Raw genomic sequence first — 21,985 nt, 5'->3', positions numbered from 1 at the left:
CATGATCCCAGGGTCCTGGGATCGAGCCCCGCATCGGGCTCCCTGCTCGGCGGGAAGCCTGCTTCTCCCTCTCCCACTCCCCCTGCTTATGTTCCCTCTCTTGCTGTCTCTCTGTCAAATAAATAAATAAAATCTTAAAAAAAAAGTATGTAAGTATTAGGAAACCAGCATGACTAAAGATATAACAACAAGAATTAGTCTTTTTGGCATGGTTCGGATTGAAGGGTTTATTTGCTTTGGGGTGGGAAATAGTTACATTTGATAAGGTAGAACAGTATTATTATAAGGTGGGTTGAGAAAAGAATTAGGCATCTGTGCTGGGAGAAGCACAAAATTTCAAGTGAGAAATCATGAGGTCTGAAAGAGAGACAAGCCCAGAGCAAGAGATTGAATATTCTGATTTCTGGCTCTGTGGATACTCTTCTTCCATTATTCTAGTACTTCTTTGGTTCCTCCCCTTCTTGAGACCACATCCAGTTTTTTCCTAGGAAAGAGTACAGGCTTTGGTGTCAGACTTTTGGTGGTAGAATTCTGGCTGTATTCTTTACTATCTTGTGATCTTGGGCAGGTTGTTTAACTTCTCATGTCTTAGTTCTCATCTGTAACATGAGCATCATAAATAATAGCTTTCTTTATATGATATGAAGATTAAATGAGATGACACAGAACTTTTAGAACAATGCTAAGCATATAACAAATGTTCAATAAATAGCGTATCTGTATGATGTCATATATACATTATCATATACATGTCATATATATATATATATATATATATATATATAAAATACTACTTGGGTAACTTGAATTTCTTATAGCTTAAAGAATCTAAGAAGTTAATTTGCTTGCACATTCACTTAGAGTAGGGCAACCCAGGGTGTAGGCTGGGTAAGAAATAGTATTTTAGGTAGTCTGTGGAGCATTAAAAAAAATACTGTCTTATGTAATTTGAGTAATAGGACTTGGTATTTATTTATTAAGGACTTAATAGAGGCTTGGTGCTGTTCTAAGCATTTTACCTTTATTAACTAATTGGATCATCATGATAACCTAGTGAAGTGTATGTCCTATTGTTTATTTTAAAGAGGTAGAAATAGCAGGCTAGCCATCTTGCCTGAAGTTATATACAATATGTAAGTGGCAGAGCTAGGATTTGAACATAGGTGGTATAGTTGTAGAGTTTTAATTTTTTTTTTTTTTTTTAAAGATTTTATTTATTTTATTTGAGAGAGAGAGAATGAGAGACAGAGAGCATGAGATGGGGGAGGGTCAGAGGGAGAAGCAGACTCCCTGCCGAGCAGGGAGCCCGATGCGGGACTCGATCCCAGGACTCCAGGATCATGACCTGAGCCGAAGGCAGTCGCTTAACCAACTGAGCCACCCAGGCGCCCTGTAGAGTTTTAATTTTTAAACACATATTTCCTCTTCCTTCCTTCCTTTCTGAGATTTTATTTATTGGGCGTCTGGGTGGCTCAGTCAGTTAAGCATCTGCCTTCGGCTCAGGTCATGATCCTGGAGTCCCAGGATCGATTCCCACTTTGGGCTCCTTGCTCAGCGGGGAGTCTGCTTCTCCCTCTGACCCTCCCCCCTCTTGTGCTTTCTCTCTCTCTCACTCTTTCTCACTCAAATAAATAAAATATTTTAAAAAATAAAGATTTCATTTATTTATTTGTCAGAAAGATCAAGAGAGAGCACAAGCAGGGGGGAGCGGCAGGCAGAGGGAGAAGCAGGCTCCCTGCTGAGCAAGGAACCCAATGTGGGACTTGCTGGGATCATGACCTGAGCCAAAGGCAGACGCTTAACTGACTGAGCCACCCAGGTGTCCCTCCTTTTCATTTCTTATTTACCTTTTTAAATGAAACCAAGGAGAAGGTCTCAGTTTCCTACCACTATTTCATTTACACTTTTCTAATGCTTCTCTCCTATTTTTTCAGGTACAGAGACTTAGGTGGGCAAGATACAGTACTAGATAGTATACTGTTATAAGATTTTTATACTGCAGTTGAAGTGGTATAATATCACTTGAAGGTAGACCATGGTAAGTTAAAGGATGTATACTATAAATCCTAAAGCAATTCTATTTTTTTAAAAGTTATAGGTTAATACAACAAAGGAGATAAAATGGAATCAGAAAATATAGTTACTTAACTCGAAAAAAGCCATTAAAAGGGGAAAAAGCACATGGAATAAATAGAAACAAATAACAAGATAATAGACTTAAACCTAACCATATCCATAATCACATCAAATATAAATGGTCTGGAAAATACCAGTTAAAAGGCAGAGATTGTCAGATTAGCTAACAAAGCAAGACCTAACTATATATGCCTATAAGAAACACTTTAAAAGTGCAAATAGGTTAAAAGTAAAGACTGGAAAAAGATATACCATACTTACTACAGTCAAAAGAAAGAGTGGCTATATTAATATTAGACAAAGTAGACTTCATTCAGAGCAAAGAATATTTCCAAGGATAAAGGATATCATTATATAATGATAAAAAAGTTGGTTAATTTAGAGGACATAACAGTTCTACACATTTTTTTGCTTCTAATCGAATTTCAAAAATACATTAAAAATTGATATAACCCCAAAGAGAAAGAGTCAAATTCTCAATTTTAGTTGGAGATTTTAGTACCCTTCTCTGAATATTGACAATCACAAAGACATAGAGGACTTGAACAATAGTGTCAACCAATTTGACCTAATTAACGTTTATGGAATATTCCAGCTAACAACAGCCAAGTATTCTTCTCAGTTCTTCTTAAGTACATTTTCCATGATGGACCATATTTTGGGCCATAAAACAAGTCTCAATAATTTAAAAGGATTGAGAACCTATGTTTTGTAATCACAGCGGAATTAAATTAGAAATTATTAGAAAACTGTGGAAAATTTACGAATACTTATAAACTAAATAATATAATTCTAAATACCCTGTGTGTCAAAGAATAGATCAAAGGGAAATTAAAAAGTATTTTGTACTAAATGAAAACGCAACATACCAGAATTTATGAGCTGCCACTAAAGTAGTACCTAAGAGGGAATTTGCAGCACTGAATGCCTATGTTAGAAAAGAAAAAAGACTTCAAATTAATTACCCCCACTTCCACCTTAAGAAATCAGAAAACAAACAGATTAAACCAGAGTAATTGAAGAGAAACGGTGTAAAGATCAGTATGGGAAAATGTATAGAAAACAGAAGAACAATAGACAAAAATCAGTGAAACCAAAAACTGTTTCTTTGGGAAGTTCCATACAATGAATAAAGCTTTAACCAGACTGGCTAGTATCAGGAATGACAGAAGTGACAGCACTACAGATTCTAGACAATAAAAGGGAATATTATAAACAACATTATGCTTATAAATTTTACAACAGAGATGAAATCGACAAATTCTTTAAAAGACACATACTGCTAAACTTCACTCGAGGGAATGGATGGGGCACCTGGGTGGCTCAGTCACTTGAGAGGTTGAGCATCTTTGGCTCAAGTCATGATCTCAGGGTCCTGGGATTGAGCCTCGTGTTGGGCTCCCGGCTCAGTGCAGAGTCTGCTTCTCCTTCTCCCACTCTCCCTCTCTCTCTGCAGCCCCCCCCCCTGCTTGTATTCTCTCACTTGCTCTTTTGCTCTCTCTCTCAAGTAAGTAAAATCTTAAAAAAAAAAAAAAAAAATAGAAGGAATAGATAACCTGAGTGGTCTTGTTTCTATTCAAGAAATTGATTCTGCTAAAATATTCCCACCAAAAAAAAACTAGGCCCAGATGGCTTCACAAGTGAATTCTAAAAGGAATAAACTATACCAGCTATAAACAAGCACTTTTAGAAGATTGCGAAGAAAGGAATACTTCTTAAGTTACTTTCTGAGGCTAGCATTACCTTTATATTCAAACTAAAAGACATTAGGAGAAAAGAAACTACACAGAAATATCCCACATGAGCATACATGCACATATTCTAAACAAATTATAGCAAATCGAATGTAACTATTTTTAAAACAAAACAAAAAATCATGACCAAATAGGGTTTATTCCAGGAATGCAAGGTTAGTTTAGCATTTAAAAAGCAGTCAATGTAGTTCATTCTGTTAACCAACTAAAAAAAAGCTGTGTGGTTAAATAAATGCAGAAAGAAAAAAGCATTTGATAATCCTACCTCCATTCCAGATAGTAACTCTGAGCAAATTAGGATTAGAAGGGAACTTCTTCAACCCCATAAAGGACATTGCTGAAAAAACTACAGATAATGTAATTTTAATAGTTGAAGACCAAATGCTTTCTCCTTAAGACCTAACACAAGGCAAGATTGTCTACTCTCACTACTTCTGTTCCACAGTGTACTGGAGGTTCCAGGCAGTGTAGTCAAGCAAGAAAAAAAAAGCCTTCTAGAATGGAAATGAGGGAGTGAAAGTGTTGTTTTCTGCAGATGACAGGATTGTAGAAAATTGTTGGAATCCACAAACTAACAAGTGAGTTTAGTAAAGTTGCAGGATACAGGATCAATATATAATATCAATTGCACTTCTTAAGCTAGAGCAAACAGTCAGAAATTGAAATTGAATAAAATGAGTACCGTTGGCAGTAGCAACACGTATGAAATAATGAAAACTACACAGCATTCAACACATATGAAATACTGAAAACTACACAGCATTGCTGAACAAAATTGAAGAGCACTTAGATAACTGGGGAGGTAGTCCTTGTTCATGGGTTGAAAGACTCATTGTTGGTAAGATGACAGCTCTCCCCAAATTGATCTGTTGACTCAGTGCAATCCCATTCCAAAATCTTAGCAGGCATTTTTGTAGAAATTGACAAGCCAATTATAAAATTCATATAGAAATGAAAAGGACCCAGAATAGCAGAAAAAACTGAAGAACAACAAAGTTGGAGAGTTAATACTACCCGATATCCCAATTCACTAAAGTAATCAAAACAGAATAGTACTGATGTAAAGACAGAGATCAGTGGGATAGAAGAATCCAGAAATAAGCCAGTGCATATATAGACAACAGAATTTTAACCAAGCACAAAGGCAATTCAGTGAAGAAAGGGTAGTCCATTTGACAAATGATGTTGGCACAATTGGATATCCATATACAAGCACATGGTCTTCAATCTGTATCTTGCCTGCAAAAATTAACTCAAAATGAATCATAAACCTGAATGTAAAAACCTAAAATTATAAAACTTTTAGACAAAAACGGGAGAAAATCTTTGTGATCTTGAGTTAGGCAAATATTTTTAAATGTAATACAAAAAGCACAATTCATAAAACAACACATTGATGAAATGAACTTTATCATTAAAAATGTGTGCTTTTCAAAAAATATTAAGAGAATGAAAAGACAAGCTGTAGAGTGGGAGAAAATATTTGCAAATCAAGTATCTAAAGATTTATATCTAGAATATGTAAAGAACTCTCATATTTATATATAACCTATATTAAACATATTAGTCATTAGAGAAGTGTAAGAATCACAATGAGCTACCAATACATATCTATTAGAATTACCAAAAAGGCTAATTACCAAGTGTTGGCAAGGGTGTGAAAGAACTCAAACTCTATACTTTGCTATTGGGACTGTAAATAGTACAACCACTTTAGGAAATAGTTTGTTTCTTAAAATGTTAAATATAGACCTACCAGCTGTTCTATACCTAGATACTTACTGAAGAGAAAAGACTGGCATACTAATATTCACAGCAGCTTTATTTGTAATAACTGCTAAAATCCAGATGCTCATCAGTAGATGAATGGATAAACAAATCCATTCTACTTAGCAATAAAAAGGCATGGGCTGTTGATACACACAAGAGCACAGATGAATCTCAAAATAATTACCCTGAATGAAACCAGGCACCTTGGGAGCAACTGGGTATGTTCACTATCTTGATTGTAGAGATTTTTTCCATGGGTGTTTACTGTATACTTTGAACATGTGCAGTTTATTGCATGCCACCTATGTATAAGTAAAGCTGTTTTTAAATTAAAAAGTGATGTGATAAAGAGCCTAATATAGATATGAACTGATAAAAGGTTTACTAAAAACTGCTTATATAACATGCGTCACTGCTGTATCTTTCACATAATTATTTGTAATATACACAAAGCAGGAAAAGTCGACTGAAACATTTTTCTTAGAAATCATCAAGAAATTTAACTCATTTGAAGTAGTGATTCTCACCTGGGGTGATTTGCCCCCCAGGGGACATTTTGCAGAATCTGGAGACATTTGATTGTCAAAACTGTTAATGGCATTTGGTGGATAGAGGCCACGGATGCTACCAAACAGCCTACAATGCACAGCACGGTCCCCTTCAGCAGAGAATTATCTGGTCTCAGATGTCAGTAGTGCTAGGATTGGGGCGCCTGGGTGGCTCAGTTGGTTATGCGTCTGCCTTCTGCTCAGGTCATGATCCCGGGGTCCTGGGATCAAGCCCCATGTCGTCAGGCTCCCTGCTCAGCAGGGAGTCTGCTTAACCTCTCCCTCTGTGAGCACTCTCCTTCTCTCTCTTTCTCTCTCTCTCTCTCTTGCTCTCTTGCTCTCTCAAATAAATAAATCTTGAAAGAAATAGTGCTAGGGTTGAGAAACCCTGATTTAGAGTTTCTAAAGTCATTGTAGCCACTTATTATTTGAATCCTGTGTTATTACACATTCCTGTGTTGAACATATTACTGGCAAAACAAGTTGCTAAACAAAAGTCTTTGGAGAAAGTAGTGTCTTATACTTTTGGGAATGTGTGGATGATGTATTTATGAAACTCTCTTATTTTTGAAATATTATTTTTTAAGGATTTATATGAGAGAGAGCGAGAGCACAAGCAGGAAGGGCAGAAGGAGAGGGAGAGAGAATCTCAAGCAGACTCTGCGCTGAGGGTGGAGCCCGACCCAGGGCTCTATCTCACAACCCAGGGCTCGATCTCACAGGCTCGATCTCACAACCCTGAGATCAGATCTGAGCCAAAACTAAGAGTCCTTTAACTGACTGCGCCACTCAGGTGCCCCCAAAGCTACCTGCAGTTAATCTATTTGGATATATTGCAGTATTTGTTTTCATATCATTTGAAAAAAAAAGTTAAAACATCACCACTACCATGCATATGTAATTTCCCAACCAAGCCTATTAGATGCTATCAGTAGAGCCTAATTTTAATCAATGGACTTTTGTTTGTTTTTCAAATGATTCGTGGCTATTTGAAATATAAAATATAGATTTAAGAGTCATTAATTTAAAATGCCTATCTGGCCACCTTTTTGCTCATGTTCCACAAATGGACCAAGACCCTTGTTCTCAGATCAGACACTTCAGCAGTTTTACATCATGATACTTGGATCTTAGTATTTTCTTCTTTTTCCATCTTAAAAAAGAACCCAAGGGAGGGAGAAGGCAGATTTGAGTGGAAGAAAGAGGGCTAAGGACAAGGATTTGGATTAGGTTGAGAACATTGGCTCTTAATATAATATGTTGCTTGCGTGGAGTGTCATTTTTCCAATAGAGTCGTTCTTGGATGTTTGTATATTCGATTCATTCAGGAGTAACTTGCTGGTACTACATACATGTCTGTGGCTGCCTCAGAAGACTGATGTGACGTGGTTGAATTTGGTCTGCATACAGCCTTCCTCTGCTTACCCCATCTGTTGTACTAAAGGAGTGCTTTCTGAAGTAGAATCTGTCCCAGGTTTTGTTCTAGGTCAGGGATCTGCAAACTTTATCTATAAAGGCCCAGATCATAAATACTTTAGGCTTTTTTTGCAGGCCATGCAGTCTCTGTTATATCTATTCAGGCCTGCCTTTGGGAGGGTGAAAGTAACCATAAACAATACGTAAATGAATGAGCATGGCTGAGTTCTAATAACACAGTTTTAATTTACAGAAACAGGGCTCAATTTAGCTTGTGGTCCGTAGTTTGCCGGCCCCTGTTCTAGACCATGAGCATTTCTTCTTTGGGACATTTGGTATTGTCCGGTTAGTTCCCAGTGGTAGCTGGTTGCAAATGGAAGAAAGTGGTGCCCTTTCACGTGAGCTGTTCTCATGCACTGAATGGCCTTTACAGATGATGGTGTGGAATGAGTGAATGACATGAGCTATAAAGGAGAAGTAGAATGATAAGGCATGCTTACATCTTTTCTCGCTCACACCCCATACGCAGATGTTCAACAAATTCAAGCAAGTTGAGTTTTGAAAAGTCTGTGGAATTAGGTTTTAAAAATGTATTTATAATCTCCTGGCTGAAGTAGGGCAATAACCTCCTTATTGCTGTCTCTGCTTTTAAGGTTCTCTCTAATCCACCAGCCTCCATGCATGTTGCCAGTTTCTTTTCTAAAATAAAAGTGTTATGGCACACATCCCTCCCTGTAATTATACGGTGTAACTCCCAGTCACCCAGAATAGTGGTTCTTAACCACTTTTTATTCCTGAGTCCCTTTGAAAATCATTTGATAGCTATGGATCCAGGAAAATTAATTTTTGTGAGTGTTCACTACGTAATTTTTGTACTTCAGGGAAGTTGTACAGTTCATGGCCCTGGGATTTAATTCATGGTCTCCTAGTTAAGAAATTCTGATTTAGAGAGTAAAGTGCATGTTTCTTCTCATGCTGTTGTACATGCTTCATGATCTGTCTTCAGTCTGTCTTTGCAACTGTCCGTGTTCTCTCCTTCCCTCTCCCTCTTCCTCCCTTCTCTCCCCCCCCCTTTGCTCTCTGTCTCTGTTTCTCTCTCTCTCTCTCACTCACACACGTGCGTGTGTTTTTTCTGTAAAGAATTAACCAATATTGTCCTTTCATGCCAGTTTCTCCCATTCCTCTGTCTTTGCAAATATTATTTTCTCTTGCCAGGAATGTCCTGACTACTTCCCCTCCATCTGCCCAGTTTCTACTTGTTAAGACTCATTTCAAATATCAGATTCTTAGTGAAGACTTCCCTGACATTTCCTCTTCGTCAGGCATAAATAAGTATGAAGGAATTGTAGCCAGTGATACTTGTAGGGAAGCCTTCCTTTTTTGGTGTTGGGATGGGGAGGAGAATGAGAGGAGGAAAACTTCTAGGGAAGATTTCTTTGCTCTTAGGAGATAACTCTCTTCTTAAGCTCTCTGAGCCTCAGTTTCCTAAGTTGAATATATATTTATCTTGGGCTGTTAAACGAAGAGCAGTGTTCCAATCTCTACAGCACCTCAGTATTTATACAGGAAATTCTCTTCTTCTGGTCAGTAGGTGGCCCAGGAACATATGCAGGAGTAAACATTTTCAGAGACCCACTCGGTCAGTTCTGAATAAACTGTCCTAATGGAAAACTATATTGTAAATTTACTAAAACAAGATTTCTTTTTTAAAAAAATATTTTATTTATTTATTTGACAGAGAGAGAGAGTGAGAGCAGGAACACAAGCAGGGGGAGTCGGGAGGGAGAAGCAGGCTTCCTGCTGAGCAAGGAGCCCGATGCAGGGCTCGAGCCCAGGGTCCTGGGTTAATGACCTGAGCCAAAGGCAGACGCTTAATGACTGAGCCACCTAGGTACCCCTAAAACAAGATTTCTTGAAATCCTTCTGAAGTTATTTTAAGGTGTTTGTGTAAGATACAAGTCGCCATGCAAATATTTATGTTGTTATAGGCATTGCTACTTTTTAAAAGGCCAGTGGGATTTTTACTATTAGAGTACATGATGCTTTTTTGGCTAGTGACTGATAGAATGGATCTCTGTCTTTCACACATTAACACTTGTGTTTTTCGCTATTCTGTGAATGACTTGACGAGTGTATGACATACGATGATTTGTAATTTTGCTGAGCACAGATGTGTTACTAGTCCATCACACTGTTGTCGAAAACCGACCTCTGTGCTTCAGAGCCAAAATATAATACGAAGGCAGAGTTTGGGATAAAGAGGAACCATAGCTTTATTGCTTTGCTGGGCAAAGGAGGTTGCAGCAGGCTAAGGCCTTCAAAACTGCAAGCCCACCTGGAGGAAGGGGCTGGGGGGGTTTATAGGGAAATACAGGATCTAGCCAGTTTTGACAGGAACTGTGTACATGCTGCTGGCCTAGTTGTTCATGTTTTCAGGGCAGTACTGGGTTCGGGAAACAAAAGGCTAAGAAGGGAGGAGGGGAAGTTTTCCAAAGAGAGGAAAAAGATTACTTAGTTTAAAATTGAGCCTCCATGCTGAAGCGTGACTGCAGCCATTTTGATTTTTGTTCACCTTTATGCTTTTAAATGGTTTCAAGCAAGTAGGCACGTCTCTATGGCATTGGTTATGCTCTACTTTTTTGTTTAGTAACTTTTGTTGCCAGTACTGTTTATGCTGCCCAAGCCAACTCCTAGTGCTGGTGACCAAAGGGAAGCAAAAAGCAATGGGTCTAGAAGAGGAATTTTGGATAGAGTAAAATGTAAGATTCTGTGGTGGCTTAAATTAATGGTGTAGATCAGTCTACTTTGCAATTTGTATGGCAGTGTAATAAGTATAAATTATTTCACTATTTTTAGATTCATTAAAAGGCTTGTAGGAGTAAAAAAAAAATTAGTTATACTTAAATGTGTTATATGCCATAGTAGTAGTAGTTTCAAATTTGGGGATTTTTCAAGATGTTCTGGGACAAATTCCTCATAAACATCGAGGTTCTGTTGTACTTGAAGTCATCACATCGGTATCTGTTTGCTGAGACTTCTGAATTCAGTAGGAATGACTAATATGGTCTCTGTGTGTGTGCAATGTAAATCTTTCCTTCTGGATGAAACTTCTCAGATCATATAAATTAGTAGTCCATTTATAAGGACTCTGCCTTTTTATTGCCTACAGGATAAAGTCCAGGCTTTTCTTTTTGCTGTCACAAACATTGCCCTTTATACCTACTTCTCCAGACTCAGTTCCTGAAGGTTCTCATCTCTTACATTTTGCCCTTTTAATTATACTGTGCTTAACGATTGGCAGTTCCCTAAATGCCAGTGACAAAGGATTTCACCATTCCTAGCCTTTGTACATCCTATTTCCTGTGTTTTCTTGTTCACCTAATGAACTTCTTTTAGAAGTGAAGATGGAGAGAAATTAGATATTTCGCCCTCTGCCACCCCCAGGTTTTCACAGTATTTAGACATTCAATTAGGGGTTGGTTAGGGGGTGGGTAATTTGCTATTGTAGAAAGTGCTGAGGATTAGCAAACAGAAGACTTGCATTTAAGACCTACCTCTTGTGATTAACTGATTTTATGTGAGCTTGGCCAGGTCATAGAACCTCCCATGAGATTGTTGTCTTCTGTAAAATCAGGGAATTGGAATAAAACCGTGAGTAAGCAGACTTTCTTTTTTCCCACCCTTCCTTTTCTTTGTCTTTACTTTCATTTTTCTTCCCTCCCCTTCTTTCCTTCTTGCACATTTGAAGAATACAACAGTTTCTATCACTTGATAGTAAATTACCACAGCCATGATTTTTGAAGCGTGGGGGTAGGGCCTGCCCTGGGAGTAAAATAAGGGAAGACCTGAGGATTTGAAATGTACTCTAAGTTGGGATCTCCAAAGTACTTTCTGCCTCTTAAATAATATTCATCTGTATTATTCTTTGTATTAATAACACGAGACAAAAATATTTGTGGATATATGTAGCTTAATTCTAAAAGGCTGTTTATGAGACCATTTTGGCTCTGAAATCAAAAGTGACAACTAACGCCATCTGTTGGTGGGAAGAGTTGTACTTTTTATTGGATGTGTAGCTTAAGTTTCTATGAAATTTTGCAAATTACAGTAGGGTTCCCCCCACCTTCTATTTTGAAATAATTTCAAACTGTCAGTTATAAGTGTAGGTAAAAGTCACAAAGTCACCAGTTTTTTTTTTTCACATTTTTCCCCATTTGCTTTATCATTTACTCATTTCTCTCATATGCATATACGTACTGTTTTCCCGAAATATTTGAAATTAGTTTGCATACCTCATACCCCTTTACTTCTAAATATTTCAGTTGTGTTTCTTAAGAACAAAATTATTCTTTTATGTAACCACAGTTATCAAGTTTGGGAAACTGGTACAGTACTTTATAGTTTAAATATTCCAATTTTGTGACTTGTTCGGATATTTTATTTACTGCCTTCCAGTACAGGCTCTTTAGTTGTCATGTCTCTTGAGTTTCCTTTAATTTTTAATGGTTCCTCAGCCTTTCTTTGTGCTTCATGAAACACTGAGATTTTTAAAAGAATGAATGCATAGAATGTTCCTCAGTTTATTTTTGTCCATTTCCTTGAGATTAGATTCAGGTTATGCATCCCCGGCTCAACTACTCGTAAGTGCTGGGCCTTTCCAGAATATCATGACAGAGCCACATGATGTCATTCTGTTCCTCCGTGGCGATGGTAATTCTGATCCACACACTCAAGGTGTTGTCCTGTTTCTTCACACAGTGTAGCTACTTATTTTCCTCTTGCAACTGATAAGCAATCTGTAGGAAGACACTGTTTTGTTTTTTGCTCTTTTGTAATGAAAATAATGTCTCTGTAGAAATTTTAAAAAATACAGGTAAGCCAAAGTTAGGGAAAAATTGACTTGGAAACCTGGAGATAGCTACATTGTAGTGCCTGTTGGTGTAATCTCTGATCTACACTAAAATAATGACAACAACAGCCAGAAGGATTATACCTGAAATACTGTTTGGTAAATTGCTTTACTCATTTAGCAGTATGCTGTTAATATTTTCCCATGTGTCAGTGAGTTTTCTTTTTGTGATATTTTAGTGACTGCATGGTGTTGCACTGTGTATAATCCTTTGCCTATGGATCATTCTGTGATGTTCAGCTTAGCCTTACATTTCAGGTAGAAGAATCTCTTAGGTGTCCAGGCTATTTAATTTCTCCTCTTTCTAGGCTCTTTCTTTTTTCTTACAGCTTAAGGGAAGCAGTGCTGTACTCTTAGCTCACTTGAAGTTTTCACTCCGACCATGGAGTCCTTGACTGACTGTGCTGTCTGTTCCACAGTTTGATGCTACCGCATGAGTTCCTCTCTGACCATTTCTGGGCCTGTAGTGGCAAACTTTTGCCAAATATGTAAAGCTCTTTCTGATTCAGTTGGATTGTTTTCATGCTTTAATTGTTAATATTGTATAGTATGTTGGGTTTTTTGTTTTAATTTCAAATATGTGGTATTATGAGTTAAACGGACTTTTATGGGCTAGTCTTCTGAGCAGAGCATCTGGCAAAATGTACACACACCCACCCAAACCAAAAAGATACAAAACAGAAACATTTGGAGCACAGTTTAACTTTTTGCCTGCAACTTTCTTTCTGTTATCTGAATTCTAGTTTACCTATGTTTATATTTTGGGACAGGTTGGGTGGGAGATCTCAGAGCTCTTATGTATTAGAATCACTTGGCAAATCATCTTAAGTGAACTTCTCTGCTGGAGATAGAGCAGAACCTTTAAAGGCATTACTTAAGACTTCCCCTTTTAATGTTCAGTCATTTGAAAATCTCTTATCAAGTATTTAGTTTTGGGCCAGTTAGGTACATGGAAATAGAAGCTTTCTGCATAGATATGGGCCAGTTAGTAAATGGATCATTCCATTACTTCTGCACTTCAGTAGAAATGCAACAGAATCACATCTGAAAGGCTTATGTGTAGAGTCTCTTTATTGACTTAAGGTAAAACCATTTTAATCCTAGTGTATTCTTCAAAGTAGCTTCATTATTTTTAAGCCTTTCTTTACATTTTTGGGAAATAATAGCTGCTATTATATAGATGGTGGGGTACATTTTACATGGGTCAGTTACTTTTCATTGCCCATTATTAATGTATGCACTCTACTTCAGGTAGGGTAGTAAAGTGGCATTGTGATAGGTGACACAATTTTCTGCTATCCTTATCTTTTTCCTTTTAATTTAAGATCTAAGTTTAGTTTGTTTTGAAAATAATCTTTCTTCAGATTCTCATGCACACCTTGAGTATGTATCCAAAATATTTAGAAATAAAATATATGCCTGGAAAGAATATAAAGGTGTTCACTTATCAAATTTAAGTAATCTAGCACGTAGTCTTGCTGGGAAACAATTAATTTAGTTCTTTTGACATGAGACATCTAAATGTGTGGATTAATTTAGACATTATCAATTTTTTTTTCTTTTGCAATGTGGGTGGTGTGAAATTGCTAAACCTGTCATTGTGGTTGGCTTACAGTGATTGAAGTTTCTCCAGAATTTGTCTTTTTCTTAACAGTTTGGTGTGTTCTTATCCATATGAATTACTGTCATTTAAAAAAATGCTTGCTACCCTTTGATTAAGAATGAATTGTAGCTTAGAATTTTTTTTTACTACTTATTCTACAATACTGGGGATAGATGGAATAATTTCAAGTTGTGTGCTTTTGAATAAATTTATAAAATAATTTAGAACATTTACATTTAATCTACACTTACAAATTAGTCTCTTAAGAGACCCCTCATCATTAAATTCAGTGGCCTAGTATTGGCAACATATTTGTGTATTTTTTTTGTGCTGAGAGTTAGTTAACGTGTTTACATATTTAGAACTTCTTTCTAAGAAATGAATATTTTTTTAAGTAAAAAAAATTTTTTTTTAAAGATTTTATTTATTTATTTGAGAGAGAGAGACTGAGAGAGAGCACATGAGAGAGGGGAGGGTCAGAGGGAGAAGCAGACTCCCTGTTGAGCAGGGAGCCCGATGTGGGACTCGATCCCGGAACTCCAGGATCATGACCTGAGCCGAAGGCAGTTGCCCAACCAACTGAGCCACCCAGGCGCCCTAAGTAAAAATGTTTTTGATCATTTAGTAAATTTCTTTTCCAGTGTCCTTACGTCTTTTAAAATGCTTCATTTAGAGGAACAGTTTACTCTTTCTAATCCATTGATTTATATTGTAATTTTCACATGCTTCTGGAATTTACAAGTAGAAGAATGGCTCTTAAAGGTGTGCCTCCTCCTCTCCCTTTTTTTCTTTTTTAAGCCACATCACTGATAGGTGGACTTGGAGCCTCTGCTTAAATATTAGCAAAGTTCCTTGCCCAAGGCCTTACAGCCGGCTGATAGTGCCTAGACCAGAATTTGAGCCCAGGGCTTTCTGACTCCAAAGTCTTTGTTCTTTCCATTATACTGTACTATTTCTACATGCATGGAGTTTTTCCTATGATTTCTCTTAATTCTTAGAAAATCTCTCTGGGGTATATTTTGTCATCCCTTATTTATAAATGAAAAAAACAAAATTCAGAGATTAAATAACCCAGCATAATACACCTGGTTAAAGTCCAAGAATTAGTATTCCCTATCTCATGATTTTACCACTGACCTGCTTTCTTTGCTCCTTGGTCTGGAGTGGGGGGAGGGGAGTTATGGGGGACGTTGTTCATGAATTGACATGAATTGCATTAATTTTTTGTTAATATCTAACTGAGATTGCCATTTCCACAGCACCAGGGATTCTGGTGCTGGTAAGATGATAAGATGAAGGTGACTGATGTGAAGGGGATACCAGGTGACCGTGGGAGACTTTGTACAACAGAAGACTAGAAGAGGGTCCTGGAGAGTAGAGATTGGAGAAGCTTGGGTAGGAAAGGGGCCTGCACACCCACTTTAGATACTTTGCTGTTTTTGGCAAAAGGTGGAAGAGTGTTGTTTACTACTCACCTTCCCTAAGACCCAGTGGCATACCTCTGGCATATACAACCTTGAAATGAAGTGGTTTTGGTTTTCTAAGCTCAGTTCCCTACTTAGAAACCTTTCATGATTCCTAGTGTCTGTCCCTTCCAATCAAAATTCCCCCATTTGACAGTTGAGACCCTCCACAGTTTGGTCCTGTCACTTCTTCGAACCTTTCCAGAGTTCAGCACAAAGGTTCCGCTAAGCCCGCAGGCCAACACTCCACACTGTACCTCCTCTCTGGGCCATCTTCACTTTTAAATTTGTGCCCTCGTTTATGGTGTTCTTACTTCTCCTTTCTTCCGCCCCTTCAACTTTTCTTTCTTTATAAACTTAAACATCATTTCATCCTGTAGAAATCATGTGACTCTTGAAGCTGAATAGAAGTATAACAGATAGTAGTATTCTGATTGTTTAATTTCCTGCTCTTTCCCCCCTCTAGCCATAATGAACTTGCTCAGAGTTAGGACCAACCTTTTAGTTTCCCTTATCTGTTTCCCTCCTTCCCTCGTTTTGTTTCCCTCCTCTTCCTTCTCCCCTCCACCTTTCCTTTCTCTCTTCCACACCCTCCTCCTCTGTCCTGTTTTTTTTTTCTTTCTGTCTATCCATTTATCAGTTCATCTCTCTTTTCTTATCTTTTCTAGATAATCATTTTTAAAAGTAGCTATAGAAATTAGTTTTGAACTTTTAAATACTTTGTGATTTAAATACTCATGATTAAGATAATTATTTCTACTTTGAGACAAATTAGTTTTTCATGTATTACATTTTTAATTGCTTGCCATATGGACTAATTTTGTGGTAAATTCTTTGTCTAAAAGTGTCTTTGCCTACTCTTGAATGAGAATTTAGCTGGGTATGGAATTCTAGGTTGACAGTTACTTTCTTTTAGCACTTTGAAGATATTTTCTTTTCTTCTGTGTGCATTATTTTTGTTGAGAAGCTTTCCATATAATTTTGTTCCTATGTAAGTGAAGTGCCTTATTCCACTTGCTTTTAAAACAAATATTCTCCAATTTAAAGTGATGTATATAGACTATGACTTTTTAAATTTTTCCTGTTCAAGGCTTGTGATTCCTGAATATGAAGAGTTATGTCTTTCACATGTTCTGGGAACTTCTCAGCCTTTATCTCTTTAAATATTGCCTTTCATTATCTCTCTTCCTCTAGAACTTCTCTTAGACTGTGTTAGATCTTATTCTGTTTTCCATTTCTCTTGATCTCTATACATTGTATCAACAACTCTTTGTACAGAATTTTTGCATAATTTCCTTTCTCTCTTCTACTTCACAAATTCTCTTCAGTTGTGTTTAATCTGATGCTTAATTCTCCAGTGACTAAATTTTTCTTTTTTAAAAAAAAAAATATTTTTTTTGGTTTTCTAACAATTGTTTGTCTTGCATTCTTTTTTTCTTTTTTTTTTTTTTAAGATTTTATTTATTTGCCAGAGAGAGAGAGAGAGAAAGAGCACAAGCAGGGGGAGTGGCAGGTAGAGGGAGAAGCAGGCTCTGCTGAGCAAGGAGCCTGATGCGGGGATTTGATCCCAGGACCCTGGGATCATGACCTGAGCCAAAAGCAGGTGCTTAACCAGCTGAGCCACCCAGGTGTCCCCATCTTGCATTCTTCATAACAGCTCATTATGTTTTCAGTTTCTTATTTTAATCTTTCCTGTTTTATAGCCTTTATCAGATAAGTGTTCATCTAAAGTTCTCAAAAGGTAATCCTAATAATTGTTGCGTTTCCTGCTTTAGTTATAGTGTGTTGTTATAGAGTTGGTAAATTTTTATTTTGGGATTTATTTGTGGGAATCCCATGTTGCCTTTTTGTTCCCTCCATCTGCCTTGGGTTACAGGAGTCTCTGGCTTGTGAACACATTTTTGTGGATTTCTTGTCTTGTCAATTGGGTCTTAAACCATGCTGATAGTATAAATTCACATTCTGTATCTGTTGGAGTATGTCTAGGATTACAGGTTTTCATTTTGTAGACAAATTTGTGGTCACTCTCCTTTAGCTTTAATGTTCAGGCCAAGACAGGTAAGTTTCCTTATCTTATACCAGTATGTATTCATTTTTTCTTTCTTTCTTTCTTCTTTCTTCTTTCTCTTTCTTTCTCTCTCTCTCTTTCTTTCCCTTCCTTCCTTTCCTTCCTTCCTTCCTTCCTTCCTTCCTTCCTCCTTTCTTTCCTTTTCTTTCCTTTCCTTTCCTTTCACCATCTTACATTGATGGGGGGGTAGACCATCAATCTGTCTGGCTTTATTCTAGGTAAAGGTGGGGTGGGGAGGAGAGTGTGCGTCTCAATTCTGTTTTCATCTCTTGGTTGCTTATTCTATCCAACTGGTATCAAAATTGAACCTACAATTCCTAAATTTTTTTTGTAAAAGATTTTATTTATTTATTTGAGAGAGAGCAAGAGCTCACAAGCAGGGGGGAGGGGCAGAGGGAAAGGGAGAAGCAGACTCCCTGTGAACAGGGAGCCCCAAGGTGGGGCTCTGAGATCCTGACCTGAGCGGAAGATCCCAGGACCCTGAGACCAAGACCTGAGCCAAAGGCAGACACTTAACCCACTGAGCCACCCAGGCGCCCAAGATTTTTATATTATTTATCAGCCGTATTGCTGGAAGCAGAAAAACTCATCATATTCTTTTAAATGTGTGTAGTATTGTATGTATTGATTATTTGATTGCCATTCACCCTATACTTTAATTGGGCATTTATATAAGGTTGTCCTGTGTCATTCACTCTTTTAATAGATACTAAGTAGGTAATTGAGATCAAGTATTGTGTTCATGTGCCTGAATGAAAAGATAAAAAATAATGGCTTTTTTGTCATGTTTTGTTTTAAATATGGGTCTTTAATATCAATGAACTCTTAACGCATTAGGGAGAAATAAATAAATCAGTGCGAAAAGTTGGCATTAGAATTTTGATAAAAAGAGCAGTGGAAGCACAGAGGCGGGAGGCTGATGATCTCTCTCCAGGAGGCATTGGGGGACTCATATAACCCTGGGTGTACATCAGAACCTTTTTCTTTTTCATTTCTTTTGTAATAACTTGAACTTTGAAGGGTGGTAAATAGTAAAGATAATCTTGCTTACTGTTACACTAGAAATGGTTTTAAGAGGCAACCATGTTTTTAATAAACTTTTGCTAGAATAGCTCAATATCAGTTATGTCAAAAACAAAATCTTTTTTCTTTGTTACTCCAGAGCATTTTGATGGCTTTAATTATTGAAACAAAGTACTGGGGAATTGGGACTGAGTTCTAATTTTCTTAGATTAAAAAAAATAAGGCAGTGGAAGTTTAGCTGTCACAAATGCTGAAAGTGAGCTTGCCTTGGGGCACCTGGGTGGCTCAGTCATTATCAGGTCATGATCCCAGAGTCCTGGGATCGAGCCCCGCATCGGGCTCCCTGCTCAGCGGGAAGCCTGCTTCTCCCTCTCCCTCTCCCCCTGCTTGTGTTCCTTCTCTCGCTATCTCTCTCTGTCAAATAAATTAAAAAAAAAAAAAAAAAAAGAAAGTGAGTTTGCCTTAATGCTTTGATACACAGGCTGGTTTTTTTTTTTTGGAGAGAGAGAGCAAGTGCGAAAGCATTAAGGGCGGTGGGGGTGGGGCAGAGGGAGAGGGAGCAGCGGACTCCCCGCTGAGCCTGATGCAGGGCTGGGGCCCAGGACTCCAGGATCATGACCTGAGCTGAAGGCAGCCGCTTAACCAACTGAGCCACCCAGGCGTCCCCAGGCTGTTTAAATCTTTGTGCCTTCCATGAGTGTCATGTAAAATATGTCTGTAATACTTCTTTAAAAATAAATATTAAAGGAGAGCAAGCTCTGTAATAAGTTTTAAATATTGAACTGCAATTATGATGTTTTAATTTTACCCTGTTTTTTTCTCATGAAAGTTACAAGCACATTATTAATAAGAAAGTGTAGTTTCTGTTGTTGAACCTGTTGCTTCTGTTTTCATCTTTCTTATAGTTGTCCATTTGAATTTCTTAATGTGCTTGTATATAAGGGCATTAAAATGGTTCTCACTATTGTAAATAGTGCTTGATTGAATAGCTGTATCTATATAGTTTTTTCTCTTTCTCCAGAGTTTTCATAAGATGAATTTCTAGGACTGAGATTTTAAGCCAAAGTGTATGAGCATGTCAATTCTGTATTGTCTGAATGTTTCCAAAGAAATTGCTCTAATTAATTGCATTTCACTACCATTTACCTTATGGTTGCTTAACTCTTTTAGAGTATGTTTTATAAAACTATTGAATTTCTTTAGCATAATATTCCTAATGATGATAGCTAACTTATTTTAGAAAAGAATATGTAACTGCTACTGTGAAATGAGATTGAGAAGTTGACACTTTAATCCTTTGTTCATTTGGTTAAAAAGTACTGGTTTCTGGTGTGACTCTCACTGAGAAGGTGAGGTGTTTAGGAGACTGAATATACCTGCTGTTTAATAATCTAGTTCAGTGACCTCAAGCAAGGAACTAAATCTACACGTTTCAGATTTCCTGTTTGGGGATTATATTGCTTGGAAAGAAGCAATATCCTTGTTTTTGGATTATAATTGCTTGGAAAGAAGTAATATGCTTGTTTTGGGTTTAAAACCAAAAGAGATTAACTATCTTTAGAAGTTTTAGAAGAGAATAAGTAGGAAATAATGAATTTAATTAAGAAAAGAGCTGTTGTGATATTGGTAATTGTGAATGATTGTGCCATTCATAACACTAGGAAAAGCGTGTATTTGTCTTGTTTAATTTGAACTTCCTGTGTGCAAAGCACAGGAAGGTCCTGAAATACATACTAAAAAAATAAACCCATTTCTGTCTCTAAGGACTTAGTGTTTTTATGGTATCATATGAAGTTTTGTTGTTCTTCAGCAGTATTAAATACTATTGACATGTAGTACATTTATAAATAGTTTTGAATATGATTTTCTTTAAGGTATGCTTTGCTGTAATTGTGTTTTGTTTTTTTTTTACATGTAATGGATTTCAATATAATCTTAATATTTGTGGAATATTTGGCATTTTAATTAAAACTAGGCAGAGAAAACTTTATTCTTTACTTATAGTTTAAAATGTATAATGTCTTATAGTTTAAAAATGTGTAATTCTTCTTTTTAAAAGATTTTATTTATTTATTTATTTATTTGAGAGAGAGAATGAGAGAGAGAGAGCATGAGAGGGGGGAGGGTCAGAGGGAGAAGCAGACTCCCTGCTGAGCAGGGAGCCCAATGTGGGACTTGATCCTGGGACTCTAGGATCATGACCTGAGCGGAAGGCGGTTGCTTAACCAACTGAGCCACCCACACGCCCCTAAAAATGTGTAATTCTTATTCCTGGTCTGTATTATCTCATTTTCAGTAAATAATAGTAAAAAAAAAAAAAAGAACTGATGTTTTTGAAGAGTAGATTAAGAATACATTTCCTTTAACAATTTAATTAAAATCATTTTCTTAACACTAGGGGGCACTCTTGACCTATGGATTCATATCTAAATCAATCAATATGCATAGACTGGAATGAAATGAAATCATTTGAAAACATGTCATTGCTGAGTGTTGACTTCAGAGGGAATTTGGATTATCAAGCTCATTTTATATAGCAATGTAAATATAGATCCTTAGTAGTGTCATAAGGATAATGAAGCTTATAAAATGAAATGCTGTAGATTAGAGGAAATTAAAGTATTTCAGTGCTCTGTTCACTTTTGCATTGATTTTCTAAATGGGTTCTAAATGGCTTTAAAAACCCATTATTTCTAATATCTTTCTCGTTAAAAAAAGAGTATATCACCATGTTTTGCTCTTAGCAGGTACTTAGAGTATATCTGAAGAAATGAAGATTAATTTAAGATGTGACTAAAGGTTGCTATCATTAGTAATAATTTTTAAGCATTTGAAAACCAGCAACATGTTTTGCTACATTCAGGAAACATTTTTGGCGTTTTCATTCACTGTATTTGCAATTAGGATTTCCGAGACACCCACCAACATGTATTTTGCCAGATGTGTACTAAGGTTTTTGTCATCTTTAATTCAAAGACTCCATGGAATTTAAGCTTTGTGTGGATTAATTAAGTAGACAAAATCTGCATCATTGTAATTGCACCCTTACCATGTGTCAGCACTGTTTTATGGGCTTTGTATTTATTCATTTCTCCTCACCACAATTCTGTGAGGTAAGTACTTAACTCTTACCTTTAAAATAGGTAAGGACACTGAGCCCAGAAAAGTTAACTGTTTGCTGGTTTCAAACTTAGGCAGTCTTGTTCTAGAGTCTGCTTCTAAATCAATGTCTGTATTGCTTCTCCAGAGAGAGGAAACTTAGCATCAAGAGAATTACTATTGCTATTTCAGACTC

The 21,985-nt window shown here is 36.9% G+C and overlaps 1 protein-coding gene across 5 annotated transcripts in view; it reads left to right on the top strand.

Annotated features, from left to right (window-relative positions):
* The window catches only part of RALGPS2 (Ral GEF with PH domain and SH3 binding motif 2), a 151,952-nt gene that overhangs the window by 16,753 nt on the left and 113,214 nt on the right, over window positions 1-21,985 (top strand). The window lies entirely within an intron of this gene.

Source organism: Neomonachus schauinslandi, chromosome 6 (genome assembly GCF_002201575.2).
Source record: "Neomonachus schauinslandi chromosome 6, ASM220157v2, whole genome shotgun sequence".
Classification (NCBI taxonomy): domain Eukaryota; kingdom Metazoa; phylum Chordata; class Mammalia; order Carnivora; family Phocidae; genus Neomonachus; species Neomonachus schauinslandi.
The sequence above is the reverse complement of the archived record's forward strand: the minus strand, read 5'-3'. Positions and strand labels throughout refer to the sequence as shown.